The sequence below is a fragment of the Dermacentor albipictus genome, chromosome 8, assembly GCF_038994185.2.
Source record: "Dermacentor albipictus isolate Rhodes 1998 colony chromosome 8, USDA_Dalb.pri_finalv2, whole genome shotgun sequence".
NCBI lineage: Eukaryota > Metazoa > Arthropoda > Arachnida > Ixodida > Ixodidae > Dermacentor > Dermacentor albipictus.
In genome coordinates this window covers 99,607,342-99,626,594 of record NC_091828.1, presented here as the reverse complement: position 1 = coordinate 99,626,594, position 19,253 = coordinate 99,607,342, and the positions used below count along the sequence as shown (strand labels likewise).

At 51.8% G+C, this 19,253-nt stretch overlaps 1 protein-coding gene and 1 non-coding gene across 2 annotated transcripts in view; both read right to left on the bottom strand.

Annotated features, from left to right (window-relative positions):
* The window catches only part of LOC139048900 (uncharacterized), a 94,841-nt gene that overhangs the window by 43,703 nt on the left and 31,885 nt on the right, over positions 1-19,253 (bottom strand). The gene's annotated exons all lie outside the window — the stretch shown is intronic.
* LOC139049329 (U6 spliceosomal RNA) lies at positions 2,754-2,857 on the bottom strand. Its single transcript, XR_011508190.1, has one exon. It is a non-coding gene; the product is annotated as a U6 spliceosomal RNA (small nuclear RNA).

Sequence of the window (19,253 nt, the reverse complement as noted above, 5' to 3'; positions counted from 1 at the left end):
GGGTCCTGATGGGTAGCCCGAGAGCCCTCTTGACCACTTTGCGGATGAGAGCGTTGAGCTTGTCTCGCTCCGCTCTGAGCCAGTTGTGCATAGAAATTGTGTACGTAAAGTGACATAGCACGAAGGCATTGATAAGCCTGAGGAGATTGTTTTCCTTCATTCCTCGGTGCCGGTTTGCTATTCTGCGAACGAGGCGGAAAGCGTTGTCCGTCTTTGCGATGATCTTGCGGAGAGCCGTTCCGTTCCCGCCGTTGAATTCGACAAACATGCCGAGGACCCGAATAACGTCGACCCTGGGTATCATCCCCCCGTCACAAGTACGAAGACTGATGCTGCTTTCGGAAACTGGCTTCCAATCTTTGGGTCTTCCTCCCTTCTCTTTTCGGTAAAGCAGAAGCTCCGACTTGGCGGGGGAGCATCGAAGACCGGTGGGGCGGAGATACTCCTCGATCACATCGATCGCCCCCTGCATGGATTCTTCGACTCTGCCCTCGCAACCGCCGGGGCACCATAAGGTGATGTCGTCGGCGTATATGGTATGCTTGACGCCCTCTACGTGTGCCAACCTCTCGGAAAGACCAATCATACAGATGTTGAACAGGGTGGGTGAGATGACGGCGCCCTGAGGAGTGCCCCGCCCTCCGAGGGGCACATCGTTGGAGCGGAAGTCCCCAATGCGAAGCTTGGCCTTCCTGTCCGTTAGGAAAGAGCTGACGTAGCTATGGAATCTGTAACCGAGACCCAGGTCTGAAATGGTCTTTACGATGAAGCTGTGGAGCACGTTGTCGAAAGCTTTCTCGAGGTCCAGACCGAGCAAAGCCTTGACGTCTCTGGAACGGCCATCCACAATCTGATGCTTTATTAGCTTCATTGCATCCTGCGTCGAGAGTCCGGCGCGGAAGCCGATCATGTTGTAGGTGTAAACCTCGTTGTCTTCGAGGTACCCGTTGACCCTGTTGAGGACGACGCGCTCCATGACCTTGCCGACGCAGGAGGTTAGAGAAATCGGCCTGAGGTTCTCGGTGTTCGGGGCCTTGCCGGGCTTGGGAATGAGCACCGTACAGGCCATCTTCCACTCTGCAGGAACAACGCCGCTATTCCAGCACTCGTTGATTTTGTCGGTCAGGAAGACGATCGACGTGTCCTCGAGGTTTCTCAACATTCTGTTGGTGACTCCGTCTGGACCAGGCGCAGACTTGCGGTTGAGTGCGAAGATGGCCTGTCTGACCTCGGCAACGGAGAAGTCTTCGTCGAGCTCGGGGCGTGGAGGGCCTCGGTAGTCCGGGAGTTGGGTCACTGGATCTCCATCGCGACAGACGGGCAAGTACTTCTGTACGAGTTTTGAGACGAGCTCATCAACCGTGTGAGACCTGGTGGCTTCGTGAAGGGCCCGGGCCAACGTATGCCGCTGATTTGACTTTGAACCGCTTTCGTCGAGAAGGTGCTTCAGCATACCCCAGGATTTGCCGTTGCGCATCTGTCCGTCGACGGATTCGCAGAGCTCGTCCCACTGCTGCTGGCATAGCGCCTTGCAGTGTTCATCGATGACCTTGTTGAGCTCTGATATCTTTTTTCGGAGTCTGCGATTGAGTCTTTGGCCCTTCCATCGGCGGAGCAGGGCGTTTTTGGCCTCGATCAGGTGGGCAAGTCTGCTGTCCATCCGCTCGACGTCGAGATCGGTTTCTACTTTCTTGGTAGCCGCGGAAGCGTCGTTCCGGACGCCTTCGCACCATTCTTCGAGGGTGGCGGGTGCCCTGTCTTTGCCGGGTTCTTCGCGAATCTTGCGAAAGTGGTCCCAATCGATGAACGTGAATTCCTTGATCCTACTCCAAGACACCTTGAAGTTGGTCTCGAGAATGTAGTGGTCGCTGCCGAACTCCATGGCGGTGTTCGCCCAGCCCACGTCCTCAACGTTCCTGACGAACGAGAGGTCGGGTGCTACCTCGTGCTCAGCAGCCCAACACCATAGCCACTGAGCAACCACGGCGGGTCACAGGTAAATATGAACACACATCACTTGATGACAGTGGAAATTGTCCGTGAAAACGCTAGAGCTTGGAATCGTCGCAGTAGTCGCGAGGCAATTGACTTTCGTACAAGTGTCGCTCCAATGCGAACGAAACGTCTTAAACACAGCGCATGCGAAGCTACCGGTACGACGCGCACTCTGCAAACATCGTGGATCCGTTTGAAGATGGAGTCCCACACGGGCGCGTTCTTTAGACACGTTGCAGATTGCTTTCAAGACATACGAGCACCGGCAATGCGTCCCCATGGCGTCCTCCAAAGGCGTCCACTACGGCGTCGAGGCAGGGTAACAGCCGCCGTAGAAGAACGCCCTTCCACCCCGCCTCGCATGCCACAGGAGAAGGCACGCATCCGGGCCTCGTTCCTCGCTCTCCGCATGCGAGATTGAACTACACCACCTAGATAACACATGGCCTGTTTACTCCGATCCATGACGTCACGCTTCCTGGCCCCAAATTTCCATTGACAAGGCTGGCGTATTGAAAGCGGTGACATCAAAATCACTGTTGCCTAGTCGGAAGCGTCTCCATTAGACTCTATGGCAGTCGGGCTAGGTAGCATGACGTCATGGATCCGAGTGAAAAGGCCATGTGCTATCTAGGTGGTGTTGGATTGAACCGCTTTCGCCCGCTCACCCTCACATGCTTTCACTCATACGGAACTTCATGGCGACGGCGACGGGAGATATATGCCTGGAGTGTCAATGTAATTGCTATCGCAATAACAAAAATGTGGACCGCTTCACGATTTTGCTTGTCATCTTTGCGCAGGGGTCATGCAAATCTTCTTTGTATCGTTCCAATTTTTAGTATATGCACTTTGGAAGCGCACTTGCTAATCTTTCGTTCAACTACATATCGCCATGATTTCGGTGGTACCAAAGCGGCAGCGAGAGTTCTTTAATATCGTAAGATTTGAGGCCCTGATGGGAAATAAATCATAGAAAGTGCCATGTTTTACAGGTATTGGGATTCTTAGCAACCAGCTGCTATACTGACGACAGTTCATTTCAATGAATAGTATTCGCATACCATATTATTTACCTGTACAACGAGGGAACTACGCCGGCTTCCGATTTCGGTGCCTCTGTTTGTTCCGCCCTCTCGTGGGCATCACTCGAGTTAACACACATGCCGCGCAAATTCAAAGCGCGGTACCAGAATTCCACGCAGAAACTACTCTGGGAGTTGTCTAAACTGTGCGTAAGCATTATGCCACTTGCTCATACCCACGCACCCCGGTGTGTCCATTCTGAATATTATGAATCTTCATCCAACCAGTATAAACCTTTTACAAGCCTTAGTTGACCAGATCCTACACTTATCAACTTTGTCGTCACCGCCACACTAACTTCCATGGTAAGCTTCGGGTACGTCCCCGCGCCCCGCAACATGCAACCGGAGCACAACGACGCTAGAATTCACCGTTACGGTGCATTCTGCGAACACTACAAGTACCGACTCCACATACGCTACGCTACCTTCTTGCCTATTGCATCCCAGAGCAGTGTGAAGGCGCCCTTCGCCACGGCGCCTTTGAGGTCCGCCTGGCAATGATCCCATGGGCACCAACTTTAGCCGAAGACTACATATAAGGGGCCCGGACTGCCTCCCCTACTCCCTTTCTCTGTTAATAAACACGTTTGCATCGTCATCACGAGTGTTAACTCCAAAAGAAAGCCCGATGGTCATTGCGAACCCGATTGAAGTCTTCTAGTCGACTGTAATGCTTTCGGTGCGCAGGAAAGCTGGACGTCATCTCCCAGTCACAGGCGTACATTCTTCCATTCGACCTGGGGGACCCGGCTGGCCGTGTGGTTCACTGGATGGTGTTACCCTTAATGTGACGCGAGTTGCTATATTAACGAGCACAGCCTTCGTTTAGCATCATCTTTTTTATCCTATTTCCTACTTTTCGACAGTGCCGACCAAGGTTAAGGAGTGAGCCCTGCGATGTAGACAGTAACGGTGCGGTCAGCAAGCTTTCCTCTTTTACGGTCGAACACTCTCTTCTATTTACCGATATTCATGCTGGCTAAGCTGTTCTGTATGAGGGGCGTCACTCAGATGGCGAATAACAAATGGCCGCATTCTGAAAAACTGAGTAAAGGCTTTTGTTGCGGTAGCATTGGTCAGCATCAAGGCACGTCAGCTGATACGAGCGTACAGCAGATATAGGATCCGAATGCACACAACTGTTGAGCCTGTAGATGGTTTTATTGAACATAGTTATAAACAAGGTATAAAAGAAACCGTGTGAAATTTGTGGCAAGCAAATATCGACACTTGTCCGAAGTATAGCTGTCACATCGTCAATAGTTTCGTCATTAAAACTAGTTTCCGTTATGTCGTCCAATATTTTGCCTACCGACATGCACGACACTTTGCAACGGCAATCGACATTCCCCCAGCCTTTGATCTCAAGTTTCGTCTGCTGTTGAAGATTTAGTTTTTGTTTATCCAGATTAGCATGCTAATTCCTCGCGTATCCGGCAGTCTGAACAAGAGTCAATTGTCCTCAAGTAATGTCCAATCCAAGTTTCCAATAATGCTGGCAATCCTGCATACCTACGTCGGTACAAACCTGCACAAGATGATGCGAACCACTATTTGTGCGAAGGAAACCTGCGTGTTTAATAAGTGCATATGCAAAGCTGCGTGTTTTTCATGCGATTGCCTCGCAGCAATGTCGGCATTTTACATTTAGGAAGCACACTCAACGATTCTTCAACAGACGCCGATGGCAAGCAACCAATCAGCAGTCTACTGGAACACTCAAAAGCTCAGACTAGCAATTGTGAAAAAAAAGAACAACCTTTATTACAACTTGTATAGGCTTGCTTTCACCCTGCGTCATTATTTGCAGCTGGACATATCGCCTTGTCCGGAGGCCGCCGATGCGGCAGATGAAAGTTAGTGATAAGACATTAAAATCAGGTGTCTGTATCAACTCGCATCCGGTGCGTACATAGATAGTGAACTTATACGAGACGTCGCAAATAATGCTCCCACTCTCTCTCCCTCCTCAGAAGGACGGATTGAAAATAACCTTCAAGAGCGAACGGTAAAGGACGACCCATGCATGTGTATCGAGCCACAGCCTGCGACTCGAGTCCTAAGAAAGCTGTAAAATGAGAAGACTAAAATGTCTATGATGATACAGAATACCGAAAAATAAAACGGGATGGCTCGAACAAACAATGGCCGCGTGCATTCCACGTCCCGAAATCACACTTCACCTTAAACTCATCACCGGACACATTTGTCGCCTGCGATATAAGTCAACGCGGGAGCGAGTGCCGATTGGAACCATTTGCTACACACAAGACGCTCTGGTGAGGGCACGACACATTCCACAAGGAATTGTAACCATTCGAGGCATAATTAAAGCACAATAGTATGTCGACCGCTCGTTATGGGGCTCTGTGAAGGCTCCATGAACGCCAGCATTGGGGTCATCGGGGAGCAGACGATAAAACGATCGTTCGACGAACGTGGTACACAAAGAATGATTTGGCGAACTCCCTTCAGGGTTCAAATACGTCGGCTACCTTCAGGTACCGGCGAATGTGAATCCAGCAGTCGTAGTTCAATTTGTCCAGCTGCATGCCGCCGTCGTGCCGTGCATTGCACTCGACGCGTTTCTTGACCACGCCGGTCACGCGCATGAACTCGTGGACGTCGCTATGGGCCAGACACTGCCGGGCGCCACTGACCATGGCCGCAGCTTCGGCCTCCCCTCCTAGAGACGCCTTGGCTCGAACGTTCTCAACGAGTACCGGGTGCTCCGAGAGGATCTCGAAGGCCCGCGCGCAGTAGGGGTCGTGGTCTCCCAACACGAATCTGGTCGCTCGTTCGACGAGACTGCGGTTACGTCGCACGATGTCTTGGGCAGCGAACATCTCGGAGTTGACAGGTGGGCAATCGTTTATTTCGATGCGAAGCAGGTTGTACCTCTGGGCAAGACATGGCATTAGACGTCCCAGGAAGGCCACGCAGAAGATTTCGCCGAAGTCCTTGAAAGAGAGCTCGTGAAGACGGGGATTCGTGGCGGCACGGGCGAGCACCGGGTAGACATCATCGTGCAACTGCACCATTGACTCCAGCACGATCTTGGCGATGCCGAGGTTCGAAGAGAAGGCGTCGCACAAGTCATACATAGAATAACGTAGAGACACGTTGCCGCCGACACTGATCTCAATTGCTTTCAACGCGGGTGCGTTTCTTATGTAAGTGAAAAGTGACGAATAAATGCCGCGGTGGAAGAAGTTGAGAAACACGGTGAGCGATGTGATGTGGCTGCAAGTAGCCAGTACTTCGAAGGCGCTTAGAAGGTCGCTCGTGCCGCGAAGGTATCCGTAACTGAGAATGACGGCCGTCACTTCGCGACAGTCCAATAGCTTCGGAAGATCTCGAGTTCCAACGCGATGGTCGCTGATGCAGACCCTGTGGGCGAGTTCGCACTCCCGTATCGTGCCGCAGACTTGCCGCAGGCCACCGTCATGGGGAAGACTGTGCAAGGTCAATTTCTGGATGGACCGGTTGTGCTTCAGTGCTCGCAGTAAGATGCAACAGTCTTCGGTTGTGGACCACAAGATGTCCAGGACCAGCTCCTCCAGAGTTGTGTTTCTCTGCAACGCCGATGCCCAAGCGCGAGCATTCACCGCGCGCGCGCGTTCTAGTGGGTGGTGATTAATCAGTCCATCGCCGAAGCCCGTGAATCGCAGGCTCAACGTGCGGAGACTACGACTCTCGGCAATCACTCTCGTGAAGAGCCCACAGTCTCGGCTTCCGACATAAAACTCTGCCGCGAACTCGTGCAGCGTTGTCATTGCGGAGATGGCCTGCACGAGGATGGGCCATCCTGGTGCGGTATCGAAGTAGACCGCGCTCAGAGTGAGTTTACGAAGCGTCGCGTTTTTCTTGGTCAGATACTGCACAAACCGCTCTGATGGTCGGTTCCGGGGGCCACACGAAAAGACGCAGGCTCCGGCGGCGAGTTCCGTGATCGTGCTGTTATCGCTGAGCGCATCGATGAGCTTCCCGGCCGTGGGACGGCTCATTCTCGTTGCCGCCACGTCCAACGACGTGAGTGCGGCACCGTCTCGCGTGAGCAGGCAGTTGGGGATCGTCATTCTCTCACCGCAATGGCCGCCGACATGCTGGCACGCGAATTCGCCAGCGTAGTGCAAGGACCTGAATCTGTCGGTGCACGGGTTGCGGATTGCCGGCTCGTCTCTCACGATTCCGGAGACTCTGAGTCGTCTCAGACTCGACGAAGACGCCAGGACTTCGTCCAGCGGACCTGCGTTTGCCACTGAGTAGTGCAGCTCCGCAGACACAATGCACCGGTGCTCTGCGATGAGGCGGCACAGGAGGTAGATGGCCACCCGCTCAGTGTGGCTCGGTAATCGGCGGCGAATGCTTGGCACAATCACGACGCTCACTTCTCCGAGCTCGTCTCTCTTGTCTTCTGTGAGCTCAAGACCCGCGTGCCACAGGACTTCGTTGTAGGCTGTCAGGTGTCGTAGCAGCTGACAGACGCGGTTCTGGTCTCGCGTGCAGTTCAGACGAACCAGCTCGCCAGAAGCGAACTCGCCCTCCATTGGGAAATCCACCTTTCAGGCAGAGCTGTCGAAGTGATCACCGCGGTGCCGACGTGGCCACTGCGGTCCCTGTCTCTCGTGGGAACAGGTGTCTGCGATGGTCACTAAAATGCCGGCTGCTTTTCACACACACGTTGTGCGTAGCCCAATCTTCAACCAATCACAAGACGCATAGGTAGCAAGAGCGTTAAAACATCGACATTGTCAGGGAGGATGGGAGGGGTAGCTCGACAAGCAATCTAGACTGACAATGCAGACCGTCGAGCACACACTTAATCGCAATGACGGCAAACCCTCCGCACGTGTACGCATGTCGCTTACGTCACATCCTAAAGTAATCTCTAGCGTTAACAACGTCTCGCCTTTCGGAACAAACTACGAGATTCCTTTCTTTTCTGTGGTTTCGTTTTTTTTTTCGTTTTTGCGCGGTCGCCACAGTTCCTATGCGCTGAACGTGAATTTTCGAGTCGATACGTCAACGCCGTGGCGAAATTTTTGCCATCGCGAAATTCAACCGCGAGAACGACATATGTTATCATTTTGTCTTGTTTTGCTAGTTTCACGAAGTACTTAAGATAAATTTTACAAATTTAGCTGATAAGCGTAAGCGGATATTCGTCGTTACGCATTTATTGCACCCTTTACTGTGCCGAGGCCACGGAATCCACACAAATTGCTCGTCAGCAGTGTAGCCGTCCACTTCTGATAGGTATCGCTCACCTTTTCTTCAAGAGCGGGTAGATTTATCTTTCTAAATTGATAAACTTTGTTTTTTTTACATTTTGAACCGTCAGTCTTTGTCGAAGGAAGAATATTCTGCGCTTGCATGTGCACGATGGCGCTTAGCGGCCCCTGAATGGTCCTGTTCGCATATGTGCACTGTTACCGAACAATATGCGAGTCACGTTCTTGTTTTCCTCTTTTTTTTGCGGTTGACACGACTCGTAACTCAAAGGCAATCAATGCCGCGTATAGATAATGCAGGCCGGCAGTCACGTGACAGCCAATGAAACACGCAAAGAGTGACACGTGGAATCACTCTAGCGCCTAACCCCGTACACCTACTAAATTTCACGACGTATCAACAGCTTAACCGCATGCCTTTTTTGTGCTTCAAATTCACGTTCAGTGCAGGTGCGTGAATGAGCGGCGGAAATTGAAGCGGCCACTGAAAATACATACACCGACCATAGGCGGTAGACGCAACGTGTACTTCGGCACCAGCCAAAGAATTCCCGCAGTCTTCCAGAGATCCAGATCTACTTGTAAAGGTGAAGTCGTTGGTTCGGGGATGATTCCCTCTACGTGCACACGGGACCGAAGTCGCGTCCATGATCGGCTGCGACACCTGACTGCCTGCAACAAAGTGTTGTGGCACGCGGGCCTTCAGCTGAGAGAATATTCTCGCAACGAGCTCGAAGGCCTAAGCGTCGTGATAGTGCTAGGCACTTGCCTCGGATTCCCACATTGCGAATTGTGCACCCACAACGAAAAAAGAACCCTGTCCCTATTACGCTGGCACCTCAAACGGCACCGATGTATTGTCTCATTGGCGGCGACCAACGGGGGCGCGAACACAAGCGGGCTGGTAGAAGCCCTGGAATCCTCGTCGAAACTAGAGGGGGGGGGGGAGGGGGAGTCACTTTGTTCGGCAACGCAATGACCGTCTGGAAGTCCTCGAGCAGTTGGCCGACTCCGGCCAACTGCTCGTCCAACAGCATCCTGGATAATCCATACTAAAGATATGCTGCAGGAAATATATTACGAGGACATTCTCACAGAGTGGCAAGTCTTCACGGTAATTGCGGGAATCTCGCGTAATTCCATTATGCTAAAGCATTCTAGCGAACGGCAAACACAACCTGGTGCCAGTCTGCGCATCGAGCTGAGAAGCTTGCTGTTCGTGCGTTGCATTTTCCTTGAAGTCAGCGCACGTGAAGCCACTGCTGGATCGTTTAGAGGAAGCTTTATCTCTGGGCCACGTCCCAACACCCTGTTGAGATATATTTACGCGTGCACTGCATGTACTTCCTTTGTGTTTTTCCCGTGAGCACCTTTCAATGGCTAACAAATACCAAACGTTATCGCTTGGTGCAAGACGCGTCTGCATGTATCACAACATTCTCGGTTAATGTAGCAGATTATTTCTGTTGCCTTTGTTGTCGCCGAGCCCTGTGTTCTGTGTTTATGCGCGCCGCAAATGTGTTGTACTTCCTGAAAGGTGTGCGAGAACGCTGACTGGAACATTCCACTGGTTGTGTATAGCAGCCGACGCGCTGGACCCGCTGATCAGATTTTCGACTATGGCTGACTGTACTCGCCGCTATCGTTTTACTTTGAGTACCGCTTGCTTTTCTGGGCGCAAACTCACCCAATCAAGAGTTAGTTTCATCATTCAGTTTTTGCTAATGTGTTCCTTGCCTTCGCAACAACGTGACGATATATTAATCGCAGAAGTGCCCTACATAGAAAGCCGCTGAAGCGATGTGAAAAAAAAAATGGCTGAAGTTCATTGTCTGTCTGTCTGTCTGTCTGTGGCTTAGCTAAGGTTAAGCCCAGGATGCGAAGCATACTAGCCTTTATTTTAACGCGACAGCGTTAAGGAGCTCGTGTCGCAGAAAAGCCGGTGTCGTCAGCGTCGGCTCAGGCGTGCGGCGCTTGCTCAGGCGCACATTTCGTTGTCGCGCCGAACGCTGCGTTGCTCGACGCTCACCGCGTCCGATGCGGGGGGCGACGCCGCGAGCGACGGCGCGAGTTGGAGCCCCGTTTCTCCTCTGTCGTGACGTCACGGTGTTACGTGGTATTGTCACGATTGTCACGACTATAAATCGGAGCTCGTCCGAAGAATCGTTGCTGTGTCGTCACTAGTGACGGCATCAGCACTAGTCTGCATTTTTCCGTACATTATTTTGCGCACCTGCACGCGCGCCTGATGTTTTGTATGAGCAGCTGTCAAAGATTTCGTGTTTGCTTAGTCACTTGACTATTTTCGTTCTTCGGTTTTATGACAATGTCAACAAGAAATACGAGTCAATTGTCAAGTAATGTCCAAATGATGCTGGGATTCCTACCTAGGCCGCGGCATCGCATGAGCACGTACGCTGGTACAAACCTGCGCGGTATGATGCGATCCACTACTCTTACGAAGGAAACGTGCCCGATTTATACGAGCAAAGGCCAAGCTGCGATCGTTTCGGGGCCATTGCTTCGCAGCAACGTCCGGATGTTACATTTAGGAAACCGACTCAACGTTTTTTCAACAGACGCCGACGGCAAACAGCCAATCAGAAGTCCAATGGAGCAAGCAGTCAGAAGCCCACACAAATGATTGATGTTAAAAAAGGATAAGTTTTATTAAAACTTCTATAGGTTTGTTCTCACCATGCGTCATAAGTTGCAGCTTGACATATCGCCTTGTCCGGTGGCCGCTGAGGTGGTAGACGAAAATGAATGATAAAATATTAAAAGCAGCTGTGTTTATCAGCCTGCATCGGGGACGTATATAAACAGTGAAGTTATACCAAAGGTCGCAAATAATGTTCCTTCTTTCTCTCTACTTCTCGCAATGAGTGATTGAAAATAAGCTTTAAGAAGAAATGGTAAAAGACGACACGGGGCGACAAGCCACGTCCTGCGACTCGGCGTCCTAAGAAAGGAGTAAAATTATAGGAATAAAAAGGTTGTCATGATAATGGATAGCGACAAATTAAACGGGATGGCTCAAACAAACAATCGCCGCGTGCTGTCCACATCCCGAAATCACACTTTGCCTGAAACTCATCTCTGGTCACATTTGTCCATTAGTCAACACGGGAGCGAGTGCCGACTGGTACCGTTTCCTCAATGCAAGTCACTCTAGCGAGGGCATGCCACACTGCATCAGAATGTGCTGCCACTCGAGGCATAATTGAAGCACCATAGTGTGGCGACCGCTGGCGATGAGGTTCTGTGAAGGCTCGATGAACGCCAGCATCGAGGGCCATCGGGGAACCGACTGCGAATTGGGCGTTCGGCGCGAAGGTGTGACACAACGAACGACGAGGTGAACTACCTTCATGGCTCCAATACATCGGCTACCTTCAGGTATTTCTGAATGCGAGTCCAGTAGTCATAGCCCAGATCGTCCAACTGCTTGCCGCCGTCGTGCCGAGCATAGCACTCGACCCGGGTCTTGACGACGCCGGTCAGGCGCATGTACTCGTGAAGGTCTGCAAGGCCGAGACTCCGCTCGACTTTACTCATCATGGCTGCAGCTTCGGCCTCTCCTCCTAGCGACGCCCTGGCTCGAATACTGTCGACGAGTACCGGGTGCTCGGAGAGGATCTCGAACGGCCGCGCGCAGTAGGGGTCGTGGTCTCCCAACGCGAATCTGGTCGCTCGTTCGAAGAGACTGCAGTTACGTCGCACGATGTCTTGGGCAGCGAACATCTCGGCGTTGGCTGTTTTGAGCAAGCGTTGACTTCCAGGCGAAGCAGGTTGTACTTATGGGCCATTCCTGGCAATAGACAACCCAGGAAGGTCGCGCAGGAGTTTTCGTTGAAGCCTCTCAGACAGAGCTCGGAAAGACGGGGATTTGTGGCGGCACGGGCGAGCACCGGGTAGACATCATCGTGCAACTGCACCGTCAACTCCAGCAGGATCTTGGTGAGACCGAGGTTCGAAGACAACGCTTCGCACAAGGCAAACATTGAGCGAACGAGGGGAGACTCGTCGTGAAAGTGGGCGTGAAAGTAGTCGGCATGAAATTGGTCGACCTGGGCACAGAGCTCAATTGATTTCAAGGCGGACACACTTCTTATGTAAGCGGACAATGACACAAAAATGCCGAGGTGGAAGAAGTCGAGGAATACGGTAAGCAATGTGACGTGGTTGCAAGTAGCCAGGACGTCGAAGGCGCTTAGACGGTCATTCGGGTGCGGAAGGTATCCATAACTGAGAATGAAGGCAGTTACTTGGCGAAAGTCCGAAAGCACTAAAAGATCTCGAGGTCCTACGCGATGGCCCTCTATGCTAACCCTGTGGGTGAGTTCGCATTGCCGTATCGTGCCGCATACTCGCCGCAGGCCACCGTCGTGAGAAAGACTGCACAAGGTCAATTGCTCGATGGAGCGGTTGGTCGCAAGTGCTCGCAGTAAGACGCAGCAGTCTTCGCTTGTGGACCACGAAATGTCGAGGAGCAGCTCCTTCAGAGTGCGGTTTTTCTGCAACGGCGAGGCCCAAGCGTGAACGTCGGCCGCGTGCGCGTGCACAGTTGGGTACGGAATCATCAGTCCATCGCCGAAACCCGTGAATCGCAGGCTTAACGTGCGGATGCTGCGGCTTTCGGCGACCACTCTCGTGAAGAGCGCGTAGTCTCGGCTGCCGCCGTGAAACTGCACGGCCAACTCTTGCAGCGTCGTCATTTCGCAGATGGCGTGCACGAGAACCTCGCACCCGGGTGCGGTATCGAAGTAGACCGCTCTCAGAGTAAGCTTACGAAGCGTGGCGTCTTCCTTGGTCAGATACTGCGCAAACCGCTCTGACGGTCGGTTCCTAGGGCCGCACGTAAAGACAGAGGCTCCAACGATGAGTTCAGTGATCGTGCAGTTCTCTGTGAGCGCGTCGATGAGCTTCTCGGCCGAGACTCGGTTCATTCTCGTTGCAGCCACGTCCAACGACGTGAGCATGGCATCGTCTCCCGTGAGCAAGCGATTCGGGATCGTCATTCTTGCATAAGAATGCCCGCAGGCCGGGCGGAAGATGAATTCGTCAGTGTAATGCAAGTGGGACAATGGGTCTTCCGCGTGGTCATTCGCGATTCCGATGACTCTGATCCTTCTCAGACTCGACGAAGCCGCCAGGATTGCGTCCAGCGGACCTGTGTTTGCCACTGAGTTGTTCAGCTCTGCAGCGACAATGCACCGGTGCTCTGCGAACAGGCGGCAAAGGAGGGCGATGGCCACCCGCTCGGTGTGGCTAGGTAATCGGCGGGGAATGCTCGGCACAGTCGTAACGCTCACTTCTCCGAGCTCGTCGTTCGTGTCTTCGCTGAGCTGAAGGCCCACGTGCCACAAGACTTTGTTGCAGGCTGTCAGGTGTCGCAGCAGCTGACAGACGCGATTCTGGCCTCGCGTGCAGTTCAGACGAAGGACCTCGGCAGAAACCAACTCGCCCTCCATGGGGAATCCACGTTCCAGGCACAGCTGTCCAAGTGATCGCCTCGGTGCTGACGTGGCCACGGTCTCTCGTGGGGACAGGTGTCTGTGACGGTCACTCAAGCGCCAGCTACTATTTACACACCCGTTGTGCGTAGCCGAATCTTCAGCCAATCAAAAGACGGATAGGTAACAAGACCTTTTAATACATCGACAATGTCAGAGGGGGAGAGGGAGGTTGGAGTTCGAGAGGTAAGTAACGAAATCGATAAGGCATATCGTTTTCGTGGTTGGTTTTGTGCGAAGCCAAAATTTTAGCACGGCGTTGGGATATCGACTCCATAACAGGCGTTCTGCGCAGAAGAACTGCGGCCATTGCGAGGATGAAAAAAAAGAAAAAAAGAGAGAAATTGAAAGTTGTAGTGTTTCCTGAAAGGCGAGACATCGTTAACGCTACAGCTCACATTAAGATATGATTTAAGCAATAGGCGTACACGTGGGCAAAGTTGCCGTCATTGCCCTTCAGGTGTCTAGTGGGTGCTCTGGTAATTCAGGGATTCTAGACAAAGGTGATTACGTCGCATCTTAAAGCGAACATAAGCGGACCACGACCTCCCTTCAACATCATGTTGAACAACGCTTCTCGTGTGGGAGCCGAAACGTCTTACTTTTGTAAACTTCCGTTGGTCGGTGTCCGTTTTTAATCGTTGTCATGTATGTTGCTGACCAGACTAGTCTCCGTCCCATTCTCAATTTCAAGCGGACACATACACCTAGCACCGAGCACGACAATGTGGTCGTGGTGCTAAGGAACGAACTGCGTACGCGTATATAATTAAGGTTACCGAGAACAGCCTGTAGGCAGAGAAATTTTGGATAGAGTCATGGCCACAGAGCTTCGTACAAGCACCACAAGTGGTAACTGTGGCGCTAGTGTATACGGGAACTGCAAGCAGGGTAGCTCCGCCAGCGCGGGGATGATGGCCAGTATATGGATTTGCCTGTATACTTCGTCCTTGTGGCTTCAAACGGCTTCTTGACTTTGTAAGGCGATTGTAAGGTCGCTCTGATTGTTCGGGTTCTTAAGCCTCACGAATCGGCCTCGTGCTTTGTGTATAGAGAGGGGGTTCACTTCCCCCTATGTCAGCGGGGCGACAGTTGCTGTGTTATGTGGGGTCACAGGCAACGCGCGGGGTTGGGTGACGCGTCGCGGCAGGTGCCAGGCGGGCGTGTGCCGATTCCTGGAAGTCAGTATTGTGCGCACGATGTTGGCAGTCCGCCGACGGGTCACACAGACCAGCCTTGAAACGAACCGCTGTACAAAAGGTATTGTGGGTCTGGCGCCCGAGTCCCTGACTAATTGGAGGCGCCGCCGAGGTTAAGAAGGACTTAGCAACTCTGACTCCGTGCCGCATGCAGTGAGCATGGACCTAATCCTCTACGCGTCCGGAACGTAATCGCCAGCCTTGTTGTTGGGTGCGACTGCTTCGTGGTGTCCAAGACCGGCTTACCGTGCACGCTGTCGGAATGCGGTGCACACGTAAAGAGTGCATTCGCACGACGGCGTCTTGGAAACACGCACTCAAAGAACTTTGTCTTGTAGACAATAAGTTTGAAGGACAAGGAGGGTCATCCGTCTCCCTGACGGCCAAACTTTGAGTACAGCGGCACTTCGTGGTGCCGGTGCCCCAGCTTCCGAGACATTTGCAGCCTAGACGCCGTTGGCATTTGAAACGGTCTAGCGATAACTTGTTCGGGCCTGGCGTGTTTTGCTGAGCCGGTCACTCACTACGGAGAAATGAGAGGGCAACGGAGTTTTGGTGAAGAAGGAAAAGAGCTTTGTTTTCCAATATGTTTATTTTTAAGAGTAAGCCCATCCCTGTGGGTTGTGGCTTAACAAACGGTTGACTCTGATTGGCAACTGAACCTGTCGGACGGGCCAACGGCCCTACCGCCTTTTTTCTTTGTATATTTGGGCTATAAAAATCGGGACGACATGCTGTCCCTCAGACTTGGCTGAAATCAGGATTGCTGATAGATCAGTGAGCCTCGTACTATGTACGTTAAAACGAGTCTGGGCTCTAACAGTCATTGAGACAGTAGAAGAGTGAGACTTTGTTTCTCAATTGTTCAAGTTTGTAATGTATTTGTTTTACCTGCCATGTATATAGAAAAGTTCACGTATAAATATTTCTTGTACATCTGACCTCATCCTTTCCTGCCTGCGTTTGATCATCAACTGCCGATCATCATCCGAGAAGCTTCAAGTTCCAACGGTGAAGCGAGTACGGAGAACGAACGAAACTTTACTGTGATCATTTTTAAGTGCTCGTTTATAAATAATTAGGTAAACTGCAATAAATCTGTCCGATGGCAGATATAGAAGTGGGGACACTTAGCACAGAAGGCAAATGTTAAAAATCTCGCGCCATGCACGCATGATCGAGCGAGAATCTTATCGCATTTAAAAGATGCATAAATTACTTAGAAATATACTCCAAATTAGGCCTGAAGATAAAGATTATAAACGAAGCCTTTAGAACCTCTGAAACCACAAGCGCGAAGATCAGACACTTCCGTGTACTAGCCATCATTCCCATGGTGGCTGAGCGATCGCAGCGCTCAATTTCCCTCTAGCAATTGTTGTAGGAAACTCTATGGTACTAGTGTCCATTTGCTTGGGTTTACTTAATGCATTGCAATTGGCGCTGTAAAAAACTGCTTCGTGGTTTAAATTCGAGTCTGTAACGAACTGTTGGGTTTTGAGATCAATGCGTGTCTCGCCATAACGAAGGTTGGTTGCTAGCGTTGCCTGAGGGGTGTGCCATATTGTCCATAAAGGCTACTTAGGGCCGCCATCACACATGTCATGGCTTGCAATTTATTGCAATTTGATTACGTATCAACAGCTTAACCGCATGCATTTATGTGCGCTGCAAATTCGCGTTCAGGGGAGGGGTATAGATGGGCGGCGCAAACTGAAGCGGCCACTGCAAATACATACACCAACGACAGACGGTCGACTCATCGCAGACGTCGGTACCACCTTAAGAATTCCCGCAGTTATCCAGAGATCTTGATCTTGCGATGGTGAAGTCGCTGGTTCGGGGATGATTCCCTCTATAAGCTCTCGGGACCACAATCGCGTCTGTCATCTGTTGCGACACCTGACAGCTTGCAACAAATTGTTGCGGCACGCCCGCCTTCAGCTCAGAGAAGGGTCTCGCAACGAGCTCGGAGAAGTAAGGGTCGTGATAGTGCGAGGCGTTTGCCTCTGATTGTGCACCAACAATGAAGAAACAGCCCAGTCACTCTTACGCTGGCTCCACAAATGGCACCGATGTGTAGTCTCTTTGGCGGCGACCTACAGTGCTGCCAACACATGAGGGTTGGTCGAAGCCCTGCAATCCTCGTCGCTACTCAAGACGCTCACCCAATTCGCCAAGGCAAGCGACCGACTGGAAGTCTTCTAACAGTTGGCCGACTCCAGTGACGAACACGTGTTCCCAAATGGTGATGCGTGTGCCGCAGAACGAATGAATGTTCCCACCCGCTTGCTGGAAACAGACGGCGCCACACTGGTCCCGCTGGACGTAACGGAGCTGAAACTAAGCGTTGTGATGGCGAAGAAGCTCATCGATGCTCTTCTCAAAAATCACACCATCACTGAACTGGCTGTCGGAGGCTGCTTCTTCGCTTCAGGCCTCCTCAGAGCTGCATCGGTGTGTTTCGCGGAATATGTGGTCATGAATAGCGGGACGCTGCAAAAGCTTTATCTGACAGAATACCAGCTTGTGTTCGGAACCGCCACGTTGCCGACGCTAGCACACGGTATCCGCACAATGACGACTTTGGAAAGTCTATTCCTGTATGGCCAGGCAGCAAGCAATAGCAATAGCATTAGCACGCCAAGTTTCACCCTAGACGCCAGCGCTAGTTTCTCCCCTGGCGGAACGATTTCACCTCCAATGGGTGTATGCTTCCGCCGCTTCCCTACATGGTCGAGCCCGGGTCTCTTGTTTGCAACGGCGCCTCTTCGGATGACCGGAAGTTATTACTGTGTTGTTAACTGTCACGACAGCAATGTAAACACGAAAGGGTTGATGCCACCAGTGAAATTCTGCCGACGCCGCTTTGAACAACCGGCAGCTTTACGAGCTCATTCTCCCAGCTGTAAGGCGCAGTTCTGTCCCTGTATTTTTGGAACGTCTTCCGCCGCGGTTAGCCGAGGATTACAGCCTACTTCTCTTGGAGATTTCCCTGTGTTTGCAGCCCAACGAAGAGATGTGTGCTCCCCAGGAGGTTGCGTGGCGTACCTGCTGCCTCGCCCACCGGGCGACCCGGTTCGTGATGGGAATGCGCACGCCCCTTCGAACTTCTGAGCACCCGGTACTCATCGAGGGTGTCCGGCGAAAGGCTATCGGGACCAAGAAGGACAAAGCCGTTTCCATGATCAGGAAAGCCCTTGAAGTTCTGCGCAATGCTGACTTGCACACGTACATGAGGATGGCAGGTGTCATCCAAGAAAGGGTCGAGTGCCAGGTCCAGGAAGACCTATAGACCTATATTTCCTGTAGCCAAGGCAGTCGCGCGCCACACTTCACTGTGTTGGCAACGTGCCACACGAGACCTAATTTGCGCTCCAGCCAACGTATCCCGAAATGAGAACATGTAAATAGCTGCGATCAAATTTCGCATTATTGATATGGTAACCATCAGTGAATTTTCCCAAGTTCTTTCCCAATTCTTTTTAACGAGAGAGACAAGTTATCGGGAGTGAGAACTCTGAAAAAAAGAAAAAAGGGACCAACCCTGGCCCTGCCGGAAAATGGGAATAAACAAAGCTGGTCCTGCGTGCACCGGGCCTTCGTCACGATTAAGTAATCCACAGATAACGGTGCCGGATTGCTTAGGCCTCCCGCTCACTCAGCCCGGAATCTTCTAGTTGGTGTCGGATTGCCTGAGCACGGGCGGCTTTAACGGCTGGATCGGCGCGGACAGGGCGAACTTGGTTGAACTTGGTTTTAACTGGTTGTATTGAACTTGCTTCTAACTCAGGGGGGAAAAAAGCAGCACGAATATTGTCACGACTGTAAATCGGAGCTCGTCCGAAGCATCGTCAATAATGACGTCATTAGCACTAGTCGCCATTACGCCGTACAACATTTTGCGCACCTGCACGCACGCGTGGTGTTTTGTATGAGAAGCTGTCGAAGATTCCGCGGTTGCTTAACTGCCTGGTAATTTTCATTCTTTTAGCACATGGCAGTGTCAGCAAGAAATAAGAGTCATTTGTCAAGTAATGCCCAATACTAGTTTCAAATGATGCTGGCACACCAACTTAGCCGCCGCATCGCATGTGCACAAACGCTGGTACAAATCAGCACAGGATGATGCGATCCAGTACTCGTACGAAAGAAACGTGCCCGATTAATTTGTACACAGTCCCACAGTCCAAGCTGCGTATATTTCGGTGTGGCTGCATT